This window comes from Odontomachus brunneus, unplaced genomic scaffold, assembly GCF_010583005.1.
Source record: "Odontomachus brunneus isolate Ranch 3 - 2012 unplaced genomic scaffold, Obru_v1 Obru_scaffold_057, whole genome shotgun sequence".
Taxonomy (NCBI): Eukaryota; Metazoa; Arthropoda; class Insecta; order Hymenoptera; family Formicidae; genus Odontomachus; species Odontomachus brunneus.
In genome coordinates, this window is record NW_022639507.1 from 1451905 (window position 1) to 1465737 (window position 13833).

Below are 13833 nucleotides of genomic sequence, written 5' to 3' on the forward strand. Positions count from 1 at the left end.
CATTTATATTTTGAGCTTTATATTAAGATGTAACCTCTAAAAACAAAGTGATATATCGCTTTTGGTGCTTTTACTGTAGTAAATATTTATATGAAATATTCAAATAAATCTTATAAATATTTTGTAAATGTTTTATGAATATTTTGTGCTGTCTGGGTATACATATATATTCTATGAATATACTCGTAACATCCCTTATAGAAATATCATACTAAGAATCATTGATAATTACTTATTATCTAGTATTTTTAATATTGAAAATAAGTAATTATCAATGATTCTTAGTATGATATTTCTATAAGGAATACCAAAAGATATTTCTAATAAATTCTAGTAATATACTCAAAATATTTTGTTGATATACTGACAATATACTGACAATATATATAAGTAATATTTTCAATATACAGGGTATAAAAAAATTAGATCGACAAACTTTGAGGGGAAATAGAGGACATAAAAACAAACATATTTTGTTAATAATGTTTTTCTCTACGACGCTTCGTTTTAATACTACAGGGTACAAAATAGGAATTTTATGATTTTAACAAAAAACAAACATAAGTGGAAAAATTAAATTTATTTTAATTACACATATATTTTAATCTTTAACAAACAATGAACAAAAGAACAGAACAAAAATGCGCAATTGATTAGCTCAATTTATAATAAATATTCAAAAATTCCTTTATTTGCTTCAACACAAAGATAACATCGTCGAAATATTGATTGTTTCATACGCTCGAAGACTGCAGGAATATTCTGAACCTAATATGCTGCAGCAGTAATTCGGGCTACCAATTCTGCTTCTGTTTCAATAGGTGTCTCATAAATGAGAGTTTTCACATGCCCCCATAAAAGTGTTGAAGCAAATGGAGGAATTTTTAAACATTTATTATAAATTAAGCTAATCAATTGCGCATTTTTGTTCCGTTCTTTTGTTCATTGTTTTTTGAAGATTAAAATATATATGTGTAATTGAAATAAATTTAATTTTTCCACTTATATGTTTGTTTTTTGTTAAAATCATAAAATTTCTATTTTGTACCTTGTAGTATTAAAACAAAACGTCGTAGAGAAAAACATTATTAACAAAATATGTTTGTTTTTATGTCCTCTACCCTTATAGAAATGTAATACTGATAAGTAATAATTTAGCCAGTGATAATTACTGTCGTTCAATAATTTTATTACTCGTACGAGTAATAAAATTACTATTTATTACTGGCCAATTTATCACAGCCAGTGATACTTTTCTATAAGGGTATTTCCCCTCAAAGTTTGTCGGTCTAATTTTTTTACACCCTGTATACTGAATAAGCTTCGGTGAAAGACATAGAAACATCATCAGTACATTCTCAAAATATCATAGTACGTATTTCGAATATTCATAGAATATACCCTTATAGAAATATCATACTAAGAATCATATCATTGATAATTACTTATTATCCAGTATTTTTAATACTGAAAATAAGTAATTATCAATGATTCTTAGTATGATATTTCTATAAGGGTACACTATCTACGTTTACGATATACTGAGAACATGCTCAGAATCTACTTGTGCTGTATGGGTTTATTTATTAAAAAATATATTTTTAATAAAGATATATTTTTAAAATAAGACGTGATATCTAAAACTATCAATTTATTAGCAAAAATAAATACAATAAAAAAGAATAAAAAATTAAAATAGCATGTAATATTAAAAATTGTGGAGGAAATAAGAACCTTTTGGAGAAAAAGTTGGATAAAACAGAATGATATGGTAATGCAGGAACCTGTAAAATTTACCTACAGCCACCATTTTTTAATAATGTTCATAAGATGGTATTCATAATCGAATTTTATATAATACTGTCTTAAATTCATCTTCAGATATTTCATATTCAACGAAATAATTCGTATAACATCTGAAGATGAAACATCTGAAGATGAACTTAAGACGGTCTTAAATATAAGATCTGATTGTGTGAATACTGGCTTTAAAGTTCGCATGTGGTATATTTTTGTTATTGAAAAAATCAACTTTAAAGATAATTCAACAACAGTTAAACGCGTGAGACGAGTTATGCAATGATTTCAGTCGTTGTATCTTACGTAAATGTAGCGTGCTTCATATTTAAATAATATGTCACAAGTAACTAGGAAATAATAATATATCTCAGATTGTGATGAATCTATTCGGAATAACCTATTAAAATATGAAAGAATTTTAACCGATTGACCGAAATGGACTAGTCATCTTTGCATGTTTTTTAGAAACAATTTCTCCCACCAAAGTTAATTGTTTCAAACGCTCACCAAAATTATTATAGATATAGAAGAAACAATGAATTTGTCATAAATGATTAGAAGGTAAATAATAACATCTTGTATAGTTGATTGTTAGATTGTTTAGACACCATCAAGATGAAAACTCACCAAACTATAAAAATTAAGAATCAGTGGATGCTTTCCAATTGCTTAACACACTTTGACATCCACGTACACAAAACCAGTTTATTGGTTACATATTATCTAAAATATCTTATAAAATAATATGCAACCAATAAACTGGTTTTGTGTAACACAGTGTACGCAACTGGAAAGCACCCATTATGGAGACGTGCTTACGCAATAATAATGTATTAACATATATATTTAAAAACACTAAATGATAATAGATAATACTAATAATAATTAATAATAATAATTATTAATGATATAATTATTGGACAAACCCATTGCACACACATTAATGACTCTCAGTTTTGATAGTTTGGTGAACTCTCAAATTCATTGTATATAAAACGTTTTGCAACTCGCTGTAACACAAAGAAACGTATTCAGCTATATGATTATTCAGTTTATCGTTCTATTCTGATAATATTCTCTTGTATAATATAATAATAGTCTTTTAAAATATATTCGTCACAAATTTTAGAAAAATATATTATCATGCACTCAAAAGGTGAATTTGTTTTTGTTTTTACAAGAATATTATGAAATTATATCGAAAAAAAATTGTTTTTTATTTCTATGCAAACCATATTTTTATTTAAATTTTATATTTCTGATTGAAATACTAAACTTGCCAGGATTCAGAATGTAGTTTGAAAAAATTTAATGTTTATGATGAATTTATGATAAATTTGCAGCACGTATTAGTTCACTAACAATTGGTCGCTGTAGATTCTATAGGGTGAATAAAAAGTCCCGGACCGGTGAAACATCTCGAAAACTAAGCATTTCCGAAAGAAATGTTCTCTACAAAAGTTATAGGGTTTTAAATGATCTATTCACTGTGATCTGGTCAGTCTGACCCCTTGGGTGGCATCGCTAAAGTCAAGTTAAAATCAACTTTACTTTTTTAAATAGAAATATGTATTTTTTATTACGGAATTTTATTCTTTAATAATTTCTTACTCGAATTCTATCAACTTTACCGAAAAATGGCAAGAAATAAAAATTACTTATTTTTATCTCATAGAGCTCTGAGAATTTTTTCAAAATTTTTTATTAACTTTTTACTACTTCAAGAAAATGCAAGAAAATGCAATACTAAAAAGAAATTATTGAAACCAATAATTTTGTAGATATTTTCGCAAATATCTTAAAAAATAGGGGTCGTATGAAAAAATTTTTCAAACAAAAATTGTTTGTTTCTTTACGTAGAATAAAATTCCGTAATAAAAAAATACATATTTCTATCTAAAAAAGCAAAGTTAACCTTGACCAGACCTTGGCGACGCCACCCAAGGTCAGACTAACCAGATCAATAAATAGATCATTAAAATCCTACAACTATTATATATGTAGGAAATATATACAATTCTATATATATAACTATTATATATATAGGAAACATTTCTTTCGGAAATGCTTAGTTTTCGAGATATTTCAACGGTCCAGGACTTTTTATTCGCCCTATTTTGAGCTCTATAAATTCAACATTGACCTAATATTTTATGCTGGTCGAGATTGAAACTGAATGAAATACTTGAAAGTAGTAATATTTATTTGAATGCAATATCTGTTTTCCTGTGTGTATTGAGAGATTCTCGCCGAACATTCCTAGAAATTACATGCACGTAATCTGGCAATCGAATTGCTCAGGTATGAAGTTGCAGCAATTAAAGCACTAAAACAGTTAGCAACGTTTGTCTCGATCTGCTACGTTAACTCTGTCGCCATTAATGTCCATTTGGCTCCTTTGATCAGCGTTCCGTGTTCGATAGTCGTGTGACAAATCGTCGACGGTCGAAATCGCCCCGTTAATTTGGCGAGAACGTCGGAATTACTGATATCGTTCCCACAAATGAGACGAAAAGAGATCGCTTCGCTATTATGTAAGTTGAAAACTTTTCGTTCGAATGATGAAGTAAGTGCTCTCAGAGTTATTTGGATTTGAGGAATTTATACATTTAAAACAAAATATTTAAATTTATGCAGAAATTTAATGTAATATTTATCGCAGTAAAACACGTTCATAATTAAAGTTTCATGCGATTTGCCTGCACCGTTCATGAGAAATTTATTACTGAATATTATAATTTTTCACTTATAACCTTATGATAGAAGTAATATAAATGATTATTATTCCAGTGTAATTTCGTAAAAAGTAATACTATCAAAATAAAAAAACTTACCATTATAAATGTTACATATTAGGGAACACAGCATAGAAAAAAGTTCGAAGTATTTACTACATCATTTTTATGTAATAGTCGATTGTAAATTAGGAAACCGCTACTTTATATTTTAGATAACATTATACGCTATCATGCATAATAGCCTTAACATTTACTAGATTTACTAGTTACAAAAGAATTTGTCGATCACGCGCAATGTTTTTACATGTCCGTGTATCCTGACTATTGACTATTCTATTGTTTCGTCAGAATATTCAATAGTCACAAATATACAATACATAAATATTGCGTATAGTCGAGAAATTCTTTATTAACTAAGGCTAATAAATGTTAAATGTTAAATTGTCGGATAGTGTATTGAATAAATTTCTTATTCAAATTTTATCAATTTTACCGAAAAATGACAAGAGATAAAAATTATTTATTTTTATCTCATAGAGCTCTGAGAATTTTTTCAGAATTTTTTATTAACTTTTTACTACTTCAAGAAAATGCAAGAAAATGCAGTACTAAAAAGTTAATAAAAAATTCTGAAAAAATTCTCAGAGCTCCATGAGAACAAAAATAAATATCATAAAATTAGTTTATTAAATTAAAGGGATAAAATTAGTTTATTAAATTAAAGGGATACTGAAACTGAAAACTTTACCGACAGAATATTGACATTTTTCTGCAAAGTTTATGTCATATTGGTTGTACAAAATTTCAAATACTTTTACACAATGAAAGTATATGCAAGAATAAATAGAAGCTTTGCGCAATATGTGACGAAAACGAAAAAAAAAATTAAAATGTAAAATCTCAAGCTGTCAGCGTAATATTTATCTAATTCAAAAGTTCCACAACTTGTACATACCAAAAGTGTGGATGTTCTAAACAGAAAAACTTTGAAAAACATTGTTATACCTTTATCTCTGAATTTAGAAGCTTAAGAATATCCGAAAAATTTGCAGAAAGATTTCTACACATGTATGGTTAAGTTTTCTGAATAAGGTTTCTGATTAAGGTTTCTGAATATAGTAAAACAAAGTACAGTCAGTGGCACAAGAGCGTGTTTGCAAACAGTACAAATTCAAACAGTAGGTACCTAGGATATAATACTTGTGTATAACACAATATTTGTGTTTCAAAGTTCGTAATACATGAAGTTAAAATGCATTAAAAGCTAAATTTCAAACTCGTCCATGCCTACACGATAATCGTACGTAAACGTCTCAAAATACAGAAGCTAAAATGCACGAAATGAAAACATGAGAAATACGTCGTTACAATAAGTTTGTCCTCACAACTCCCGACGCCAAACTCATTGAAAAAATATAGACAACCATATTTATTTAAGTTTCGGAAAAACAGACTTTTACTTTGAAACAGTTGTCGTATCAGCTTCGCACATGATAGTCGTTAACAGAGACATTAGAGGAAAATCTTGTTCAGAATATACCTCCTCGCCATCGAGACTTACTCAATAGTAGAGAGGAACACTGAACTACTGGGGACTGAACACTGTACTAGGTAAACGCATTTTAGTGCATATAATATACGTTAAGACTATATTCATTATTTTACAAAAGACTGTGTATTCTAGGAAAAATAACTAACACGCTTTTGTGCCACTGACTGTAACACACATATGTAAATTCTGTATGAACAAGAAATACGAAAAGAATAACGTGATTGTTAGTGACGATCGTTTCTGCGTTATCGACATTGTTCAAATTCGTCATCGACTTCAGCATCTTTTTAACATTTATTATTCAGATAGTGAAATAAATATATGAAAAACGTTATGTTGTTTGATAAATAGTGAATTTATAAGTAGGTCCCTTGATGCTCCATTAAAAATATACCCCTTAAGTCTTTGAAAATATATATCTGGTAAACAAACTCCTTAAATGTTCGGCTGGTCGATCATGAATCTTTTTCCCTAGCGTGAATTCGTAAAAAGTGAAAATTTTCTGATGTAAAAGCATGTAGAAATGTTCACTTTTTACGAGTTCACGTTAGGGGAAAAGATTCATGATTGACCCCCGGATATTCAGAAATATAGGAGAATGTCTAAAATGTAGTTATTGTAAATGTAGCAACAGTTGTTATTAATCTCCTAAAGCGAGTTTAATAAAAGTAATAATAGACTAGTAAATACTAATTAAACATAACATTACATCAATGTTATAATTTTTTACTCAACAATGTAATATAACATGTATGTAAAACTGTTACATCGCTGAGTAGGAAATTATAATATTGATATAATGTTACTGTTAGTTTGTGTTTACTGGAAATATTTATTTTATTATACTAGATCTATGAAAATATCTATACTATACTAGGTTTAGGAAAATGTCTGACGATGCATGAGTATTATATTATGCAAATTTTATGAGATTTCATTATTCAAGTGAAAATTATACCATACAAATTTTAAAAGATTCACGCAAATTAGCATAAAAAAAAATCTGAGTGTGTGCAATTGAATGAGAACCAGAAGAAAAATTGATGACGAGAGACAATATTTCTGTTATTACAACAAAAAAATGCTGGTTTGAACATTCGGTTGCGTCAAATTTTGGTTGAGAAAATTAAAAACAATTAACTGAACAGAAATATTCCACACAGGAATTTTTCTGTTTCTCTAACCGAGTTTTCATTCAGTTTCCAGACAGTAGAAAATCAGTTGATTTTGACTTGGTTTGTACAATTACACAAATCGAGTTTTCGCTTATGTTCAAAATTCTTTACTCAGTAAACATCAGCTAACAGTAACATTACATCAATGTTATAATTACCCGCTCAGCATCGGAACTGCGGCACACAACACATGTATTGCATTTACATATTGGATATTGCATGGATATTGCATTTACATTACTGAATGGCAAGTTATAAAAATAATGTGTAATGTTACTTTCAGTTCGTGTTTACTGACTGAATACTCCCAAATGTTTCTGGCTTTGAGTAATATTTAACGCGTTTCCAGATTCTCGTCATAGTGACCCGAGGTGATCGATGTGTCTTGAGCCCATCACTAGCCGGATTTGCGTGTACAAACACACATACGGAGGGTGCAGCGGGAGAGATTTCGTACAGCGGGTGCCAGATTGATTCGGTTCACCTAAACCGCTATCCGCTCCCTCCTTTCACTCTGCCCAGAATCAGAGAGAGAGATATATATATACATATACATATATATAGATATATAGATATATAGAGAGGGGTGCCGGTGCCGAGATACCGCCCTGGATTTTCCGCCAGCAAGTCGCGGCGAGGAAGGGTGTTTACTCAAGACACGACAATTCATTACGTAATTGAATTGAATGAGGTCTCTCCTTCGCTCCCCGTACCCCGCCTCTATCGCTCAAGCGTTCGGTGGACGTGTACGCGTGCGAATGCTTGGGCACGCGTATGCGTGGTGTGTTGTACGTAAGCGAAGGGTGGACTGCAATCCAGAGACGGATTAAGGGCCGGGAAGCGCCCTGGAAACTGACAACTCGGTGAGTCGATAAAACGTTTGTCCCGTTTAAAACGGTAATCGAGGAAATGGTTCTCGAATCAACGTAACGAATAAATAATGACGAGATATGTTTTCAGTGCACGTCGTATGAAAATGCGACGAGCATTACGAAAAAACTCTGTCATGCTTGCTGTCATGATCATACTTTTAATTATTACTTCAATTACTTAAATAATTACGCGAAGATATGAATATTGAATTACATTTACGTTACAATTTCCACACATATCAAGAACAAAGTACGAAAAATTGTTTGATATTCGTAAATAAAAAGAAAAATACGATTGTTCTTTTTTTTAATAAAGCTATTTATATAGTATGAATGCAAAACAAATTAAAAATTTAAGGAAAATATTTCGAACAAATCCCTCGAAACATGACTATGCAATGCAATTGTATGTCACGCGGAAATTTCTTCTGGAAATTTTGCGGGCGTGCCGCGTGACGTCGCATCACGCGTTTGTCTCGGACGTCTCTTGCTGCGAAAATTCACGCGCTTTGAAATCCGCACGGCCCTGAAAGTACACCGTAAACCCGCCGCGCACCCCATTCGCCGCCGTCTACTCTCTTCTCCGGGGCCGGAGAGATCCGGTGGGGCTCTCGGTAGGTAGCGACCGAATTAAACGATTAGTTAAACTGATTTCGAGTTAGGCGAATGAATAAGTAATCGGATTTCTCGTTAAGGTAATCGCATTGCGTCCTGATTGGCTCCGTCTGCCTGCGTTATAGGCCGCACCCCCCCTCGCATTTCGTCCCCCTCTCCTCTCCGCCGCTCTCGTCGATGTATTCCCCCTCTTCCTCTCCCCCTCTCGCGCTCACTCTCTCTCCCTTACTCCTTCTGCGGCCGGAGTGGCGCGAAGAGAGGGTGTCCTGTCGTCCTGATCATTCGCACGGGATGCCCCTGCTCGTTTCCCCATTGTCAGCTCTCATCTCCTAGAAACTGAGAATATTTCTTGATGCTACGTGCGAGAAGTCCATTTCTCCATTCGTGTCTCACGTTAATTCATTGTAACGCGTGCGTAACGCTCGTTACCTCTCAATCATTTAACTGGTTGCACGAAATATAGTACAAATGTATGCCTCAGAAGCTACAAAGGTAATTTTAGTAACGGATTCTTTTCGAGGCAAAGAATCAGGGGAGTCGACTTAAGGCTTCTGGAATCTTGCCACGGCCATTTTGATTTATGATATTTCAGAAACGAGAAAATATACGTTAAAAATTCTTGTAAAATACATTGAAATAAAATAATATGTTTACAAAATGATACTCGTCATCGATTAAGTAGATAGTTCGAACACATTCCTTTTACTTTAATAATCATTAAACAGCTGTAAAATTTAGACGACAAAACCATAGAAAAAGGTAGATTAAAGAGGTAGATTTGCAAATCACAATAATTTTATGATTATTTTTGTGATTGTTCGGACAAAAAGGAGCTGTTCTGACTATTACATCAACTCTCCTTCAAAATTTACTTGATCGATTGCAAATATCATTTGACAGATAAATTCTTTTATTTCAATGTATTTTGCAAGAATTTTCTGCATGTATTTTCTCGCTTGTGACGTTACGGATCAAGAGTTCCATAGTGAGGAGCCAGGAACTTTAAGGGGATGCTAAAGCTGAAAACTTTACTGAATATTTTACAGAATACTGACATTTTTCTGCAAAGTTTACGTCATACTGATTGTGCAGAATTACAAATGCTTTTATGCGATAAAAGTATTAGTAAATATAGCATTGTCACGAGTTTTTTAAAAGTTATAAAAATATATTATAAGCGTATTGTCGTAAAGTTCGTAGAAATCATCAGTTTCTATTCGATCATAAGGTAAAGCATTGGGTGAGCAAGTCTGAGAAAGGAGAAGATTAACCACTACAGGATCAAAATAAAATCACGGATGAAACACGGAACTTTACACGCGATGAAAAGTGTTTAATGTAAAAAATAGAAAACATAAATGTCTTAAAGTAGTTTAAATTTATATATATATATATATATATATATAAATGGTATGATGAGATTTTTCAAATAAAATAAAAGAATTACATAAACAATTTTCACCTCGGATACAAGCTTTAGTAATAGTTAAATATCTCATTTTCTGATTTGGTATTAAATACCCAGAATCTAGTTCCTAGGTTCCTAAATGTATACTTCAAGCAACTAAATTTGAAAACTATTACTTAAAACATTTAATTTATGTAATTAAATTATTTCGTAACTATCACTTTATGTTTGGCTCGCATTATATGACTGAATAATTTAGTTCTACAAACTCTACGACGATACGCTTATAATATATTTTTATAACTTTTAAAAAACTCATGACAATGCTATATTTACTAATAAATATTGGAATTAATTCAACAACAGTTAATATGCGACGAGTAATTATTAGATAATATATATTAATATAAGTACAGTTGTGATAGTCACCAAATATTTCGTTGTGTTAACAAGATAAACATTAATAGTTATTAAATATTTCATCAAACAAAATTGAATTATTTCATAACATTTATCAAATATCCGATAGTAATCAACAAATACTACAAATACTAAACATTAGTAATATCAAATACTACAAATACTAAATGGTAATAGATGTCAAATATTTGATAACTATTATTAAAATCTCTAGTGCATTTGACTGTGATTAAGAGTCCTTTGTACATCAAATCTACTATGCATTTGGTTATTATTATCATATTTGGTATTATATAGTTACTGAATCTTTAAATTCTAAATTTTGTAACTAACCAAATACATTTAATAACAATTACCAATCTTTTTTTAGTGTAAAATTAAGAGCTTAAGATTTCGATGAGGAATGTAACAGCAGGATGGGAACGACGTTCCAAATTCGCAATTTCCATCTGGATGCGTGCTCATGTTTATTTGCACTTCGCGCAAGTGGACTATATCCTTCTCCGTTCCAGTGTCTGTCTATATCCCATAAAACGGACCGACAATGTGGACTCCGCCAGCCCGAGCAATTACATTCCCCGACGCAATCCCATTTAAATATTGCCGAGTTTGGCGGCGACAAACACGCAGGATACGTCCCAGTGTCGCATCCCGCTCACCTGGCGAAGAGGGATTTGCGGGACAACAACGTCGTTCTCGCGGAGGATAATTTCTGCGGATTTAACCCGTAAGTACTATAATGGAGTCGTATGCGACTCCAAGTCCAGTATGTATTGCATTCCATGGGTTTCCCCTCTTTTTATCTAATACTTTGATATATTAATGCGTCTTGAAATTGTCTTGCTTCATTTGCTACGACTATTTACTCGACTCAAGCATGATATAAGAATTCTATCACAGAGAGAATTTTAGAATAAAAATTATTATAAAATTACAATAAAATTTTGCAACCAGGAAACATGTTGACATTGCCTTCAATTATTATCGTTCCGTTTCATATGTATTATTTATATTTTAAGAACTGAAAAACCTTACTATTAAAAAAATTATACTATTAAAAAATTAGCATTAGCATACTTAGTAAGAGAAGCTTTATTGCATGGAAAAAATACTGTTGCGTTAATAGAATTAGTCAACAGCGTTACAATTAAAATAAATTTTTTTAATAGCGATATTATCAAAACTAATACACTCCAAACATATCCCGTTAGACTGATATACGTAAACTTTACAACTTTAAGTATATTATGAAATTCAGCAACGTTGAGTCACTTATGACTGATTGCATTTCTACTTTATTTATCACATATAGAATAATAAAATAGAAACACAAAATAAATACGAAAGAAATTATAAAAATTTGCTCCAAATTTATTAACTTTATTAACTTTATTTCATGTTAAATATAATATGAAAATCTGTGTGCAACTTTTACTATTTGTCGTTTTACTAATTTATTGCTGCATCGTTATATGATATAAATTTAATAATTAATTTGCACAGTATATTTACTTCATAAATGTAATTTAAAAAATTGTAAAATTTCCATTATTGATTGTCTCACATCGTGGTAATCATGAAAATTTATCTGAGTAGATTTGATAACTCGAATATTGCCCTGATAAAGGGGTATGTAAATTTGATAGTAACTTTGTTACACGATTTGTAGAGATTACATTTCTTATACAAGTAGTTCATATAAGACTCATAATTATCTAATATAATGATATAGAAATATGAAAGAAATACGAAAAGAATTATTATAATTTGTTGATAATATATATACCATGCAAAACATTTCATTATGTAATATTAAAATAAAAGTATTTTATATATTATTGTTACATTATATATTATATATACACATTATTTATTATTTATTATATATACACATTATTATTTATTATTATTGTATTATTATTTATTATTATTAAAACAAATGTGTTTTATTGTTTTATATTATTTTGAAGTATTTTGAAAAATTTAGATTTTCTTTAAATCAAGTTAATTTCATACAAAATATAATGTCAAAATTAGAATGTAACTTTTAGTAAGTTTGTAACTGCAACAATATAATAAAATAGTTACATTATTGTATGTAAACTTAACCAACCATATACAATCATATTTTTTAGACATGCAGTACAATTTAGGTCTGTCAAACTCGGTCAACTTTAAACTACCATAATTTTGTTGAAAATTAATATTTTTACATGTTTTTTGTAGAGATATAAAAAAATTCCAGCTGTAGCGCAATAAAATCAAAACCTGTAAACAAATTATTTGAGATTATTTGAGATTTCCCCGGACTCTTTACATTAAAGTTGATGAGCAACTGAATATTTGTGCGGGTTCATAAATCCAACATCATACGCAGAGAATTAATGATTCTAGTACAGTGTGTTTATTTTATAAATGTAATTGCAGAAATTGTGAAATTTCCATCATCGGTTGTTTCACGTCGTGAGAATCGTGAGAAAGTCTAAGTTTCTGCATTATTATATAAAAAAATATAGTAAAATAGAACATAATTTATATAATAAAAAAACTATAATATATATATTTTCTCTCCATGTAATAATCTAAATTTGACAACATAAGATTCTTACGAATTGAATAATTGTTGAAAAATTGATGGATTTATATACAACGTCATCATGATGGAAATATTACAAATTTTTGCTTTAAGATTATATTAAACGCAGAGCGTTCCATATCTCGTAATGAGAGTCAAATTTATCCCGACAAAACTCATGCAACGACAAACGCGATATACTTTATCGGACGCAATAAATTGCGTTCGCGAGAAACCAAGATCGGCAAGAGCGAAATCGAGTTTATGTCGGGCTGGCGTACATCATTTCGACGCCCCTGAGAATTCGTTTATACGTTGAAGAAAAGGGAGGAAGAGAAAGAAACAGGGTAATCTTGCCGAAAGGAGAAGATATGGATATCGAAAGAGAAAAATAGGAGTTGAGAAAGCAAGTAGTACGTGACGTAAAAGACGAATTACATGAAATCATGAGAATATTCAGTAGGTGAGTAGTATCAAATCAGGTACTTACAATGAGAGAAAAAATATCTAAGAAATAAAGAATATATTTATAAATATATATATTTATTTAGCGGGTAATATATATGTAATAATATATTTACTTAACCACAGTCTTTAAGGCGATATAAAACAATGTTAATAATGTTTTATATATATATATATATATATATATATATATATATATATATATATATATAT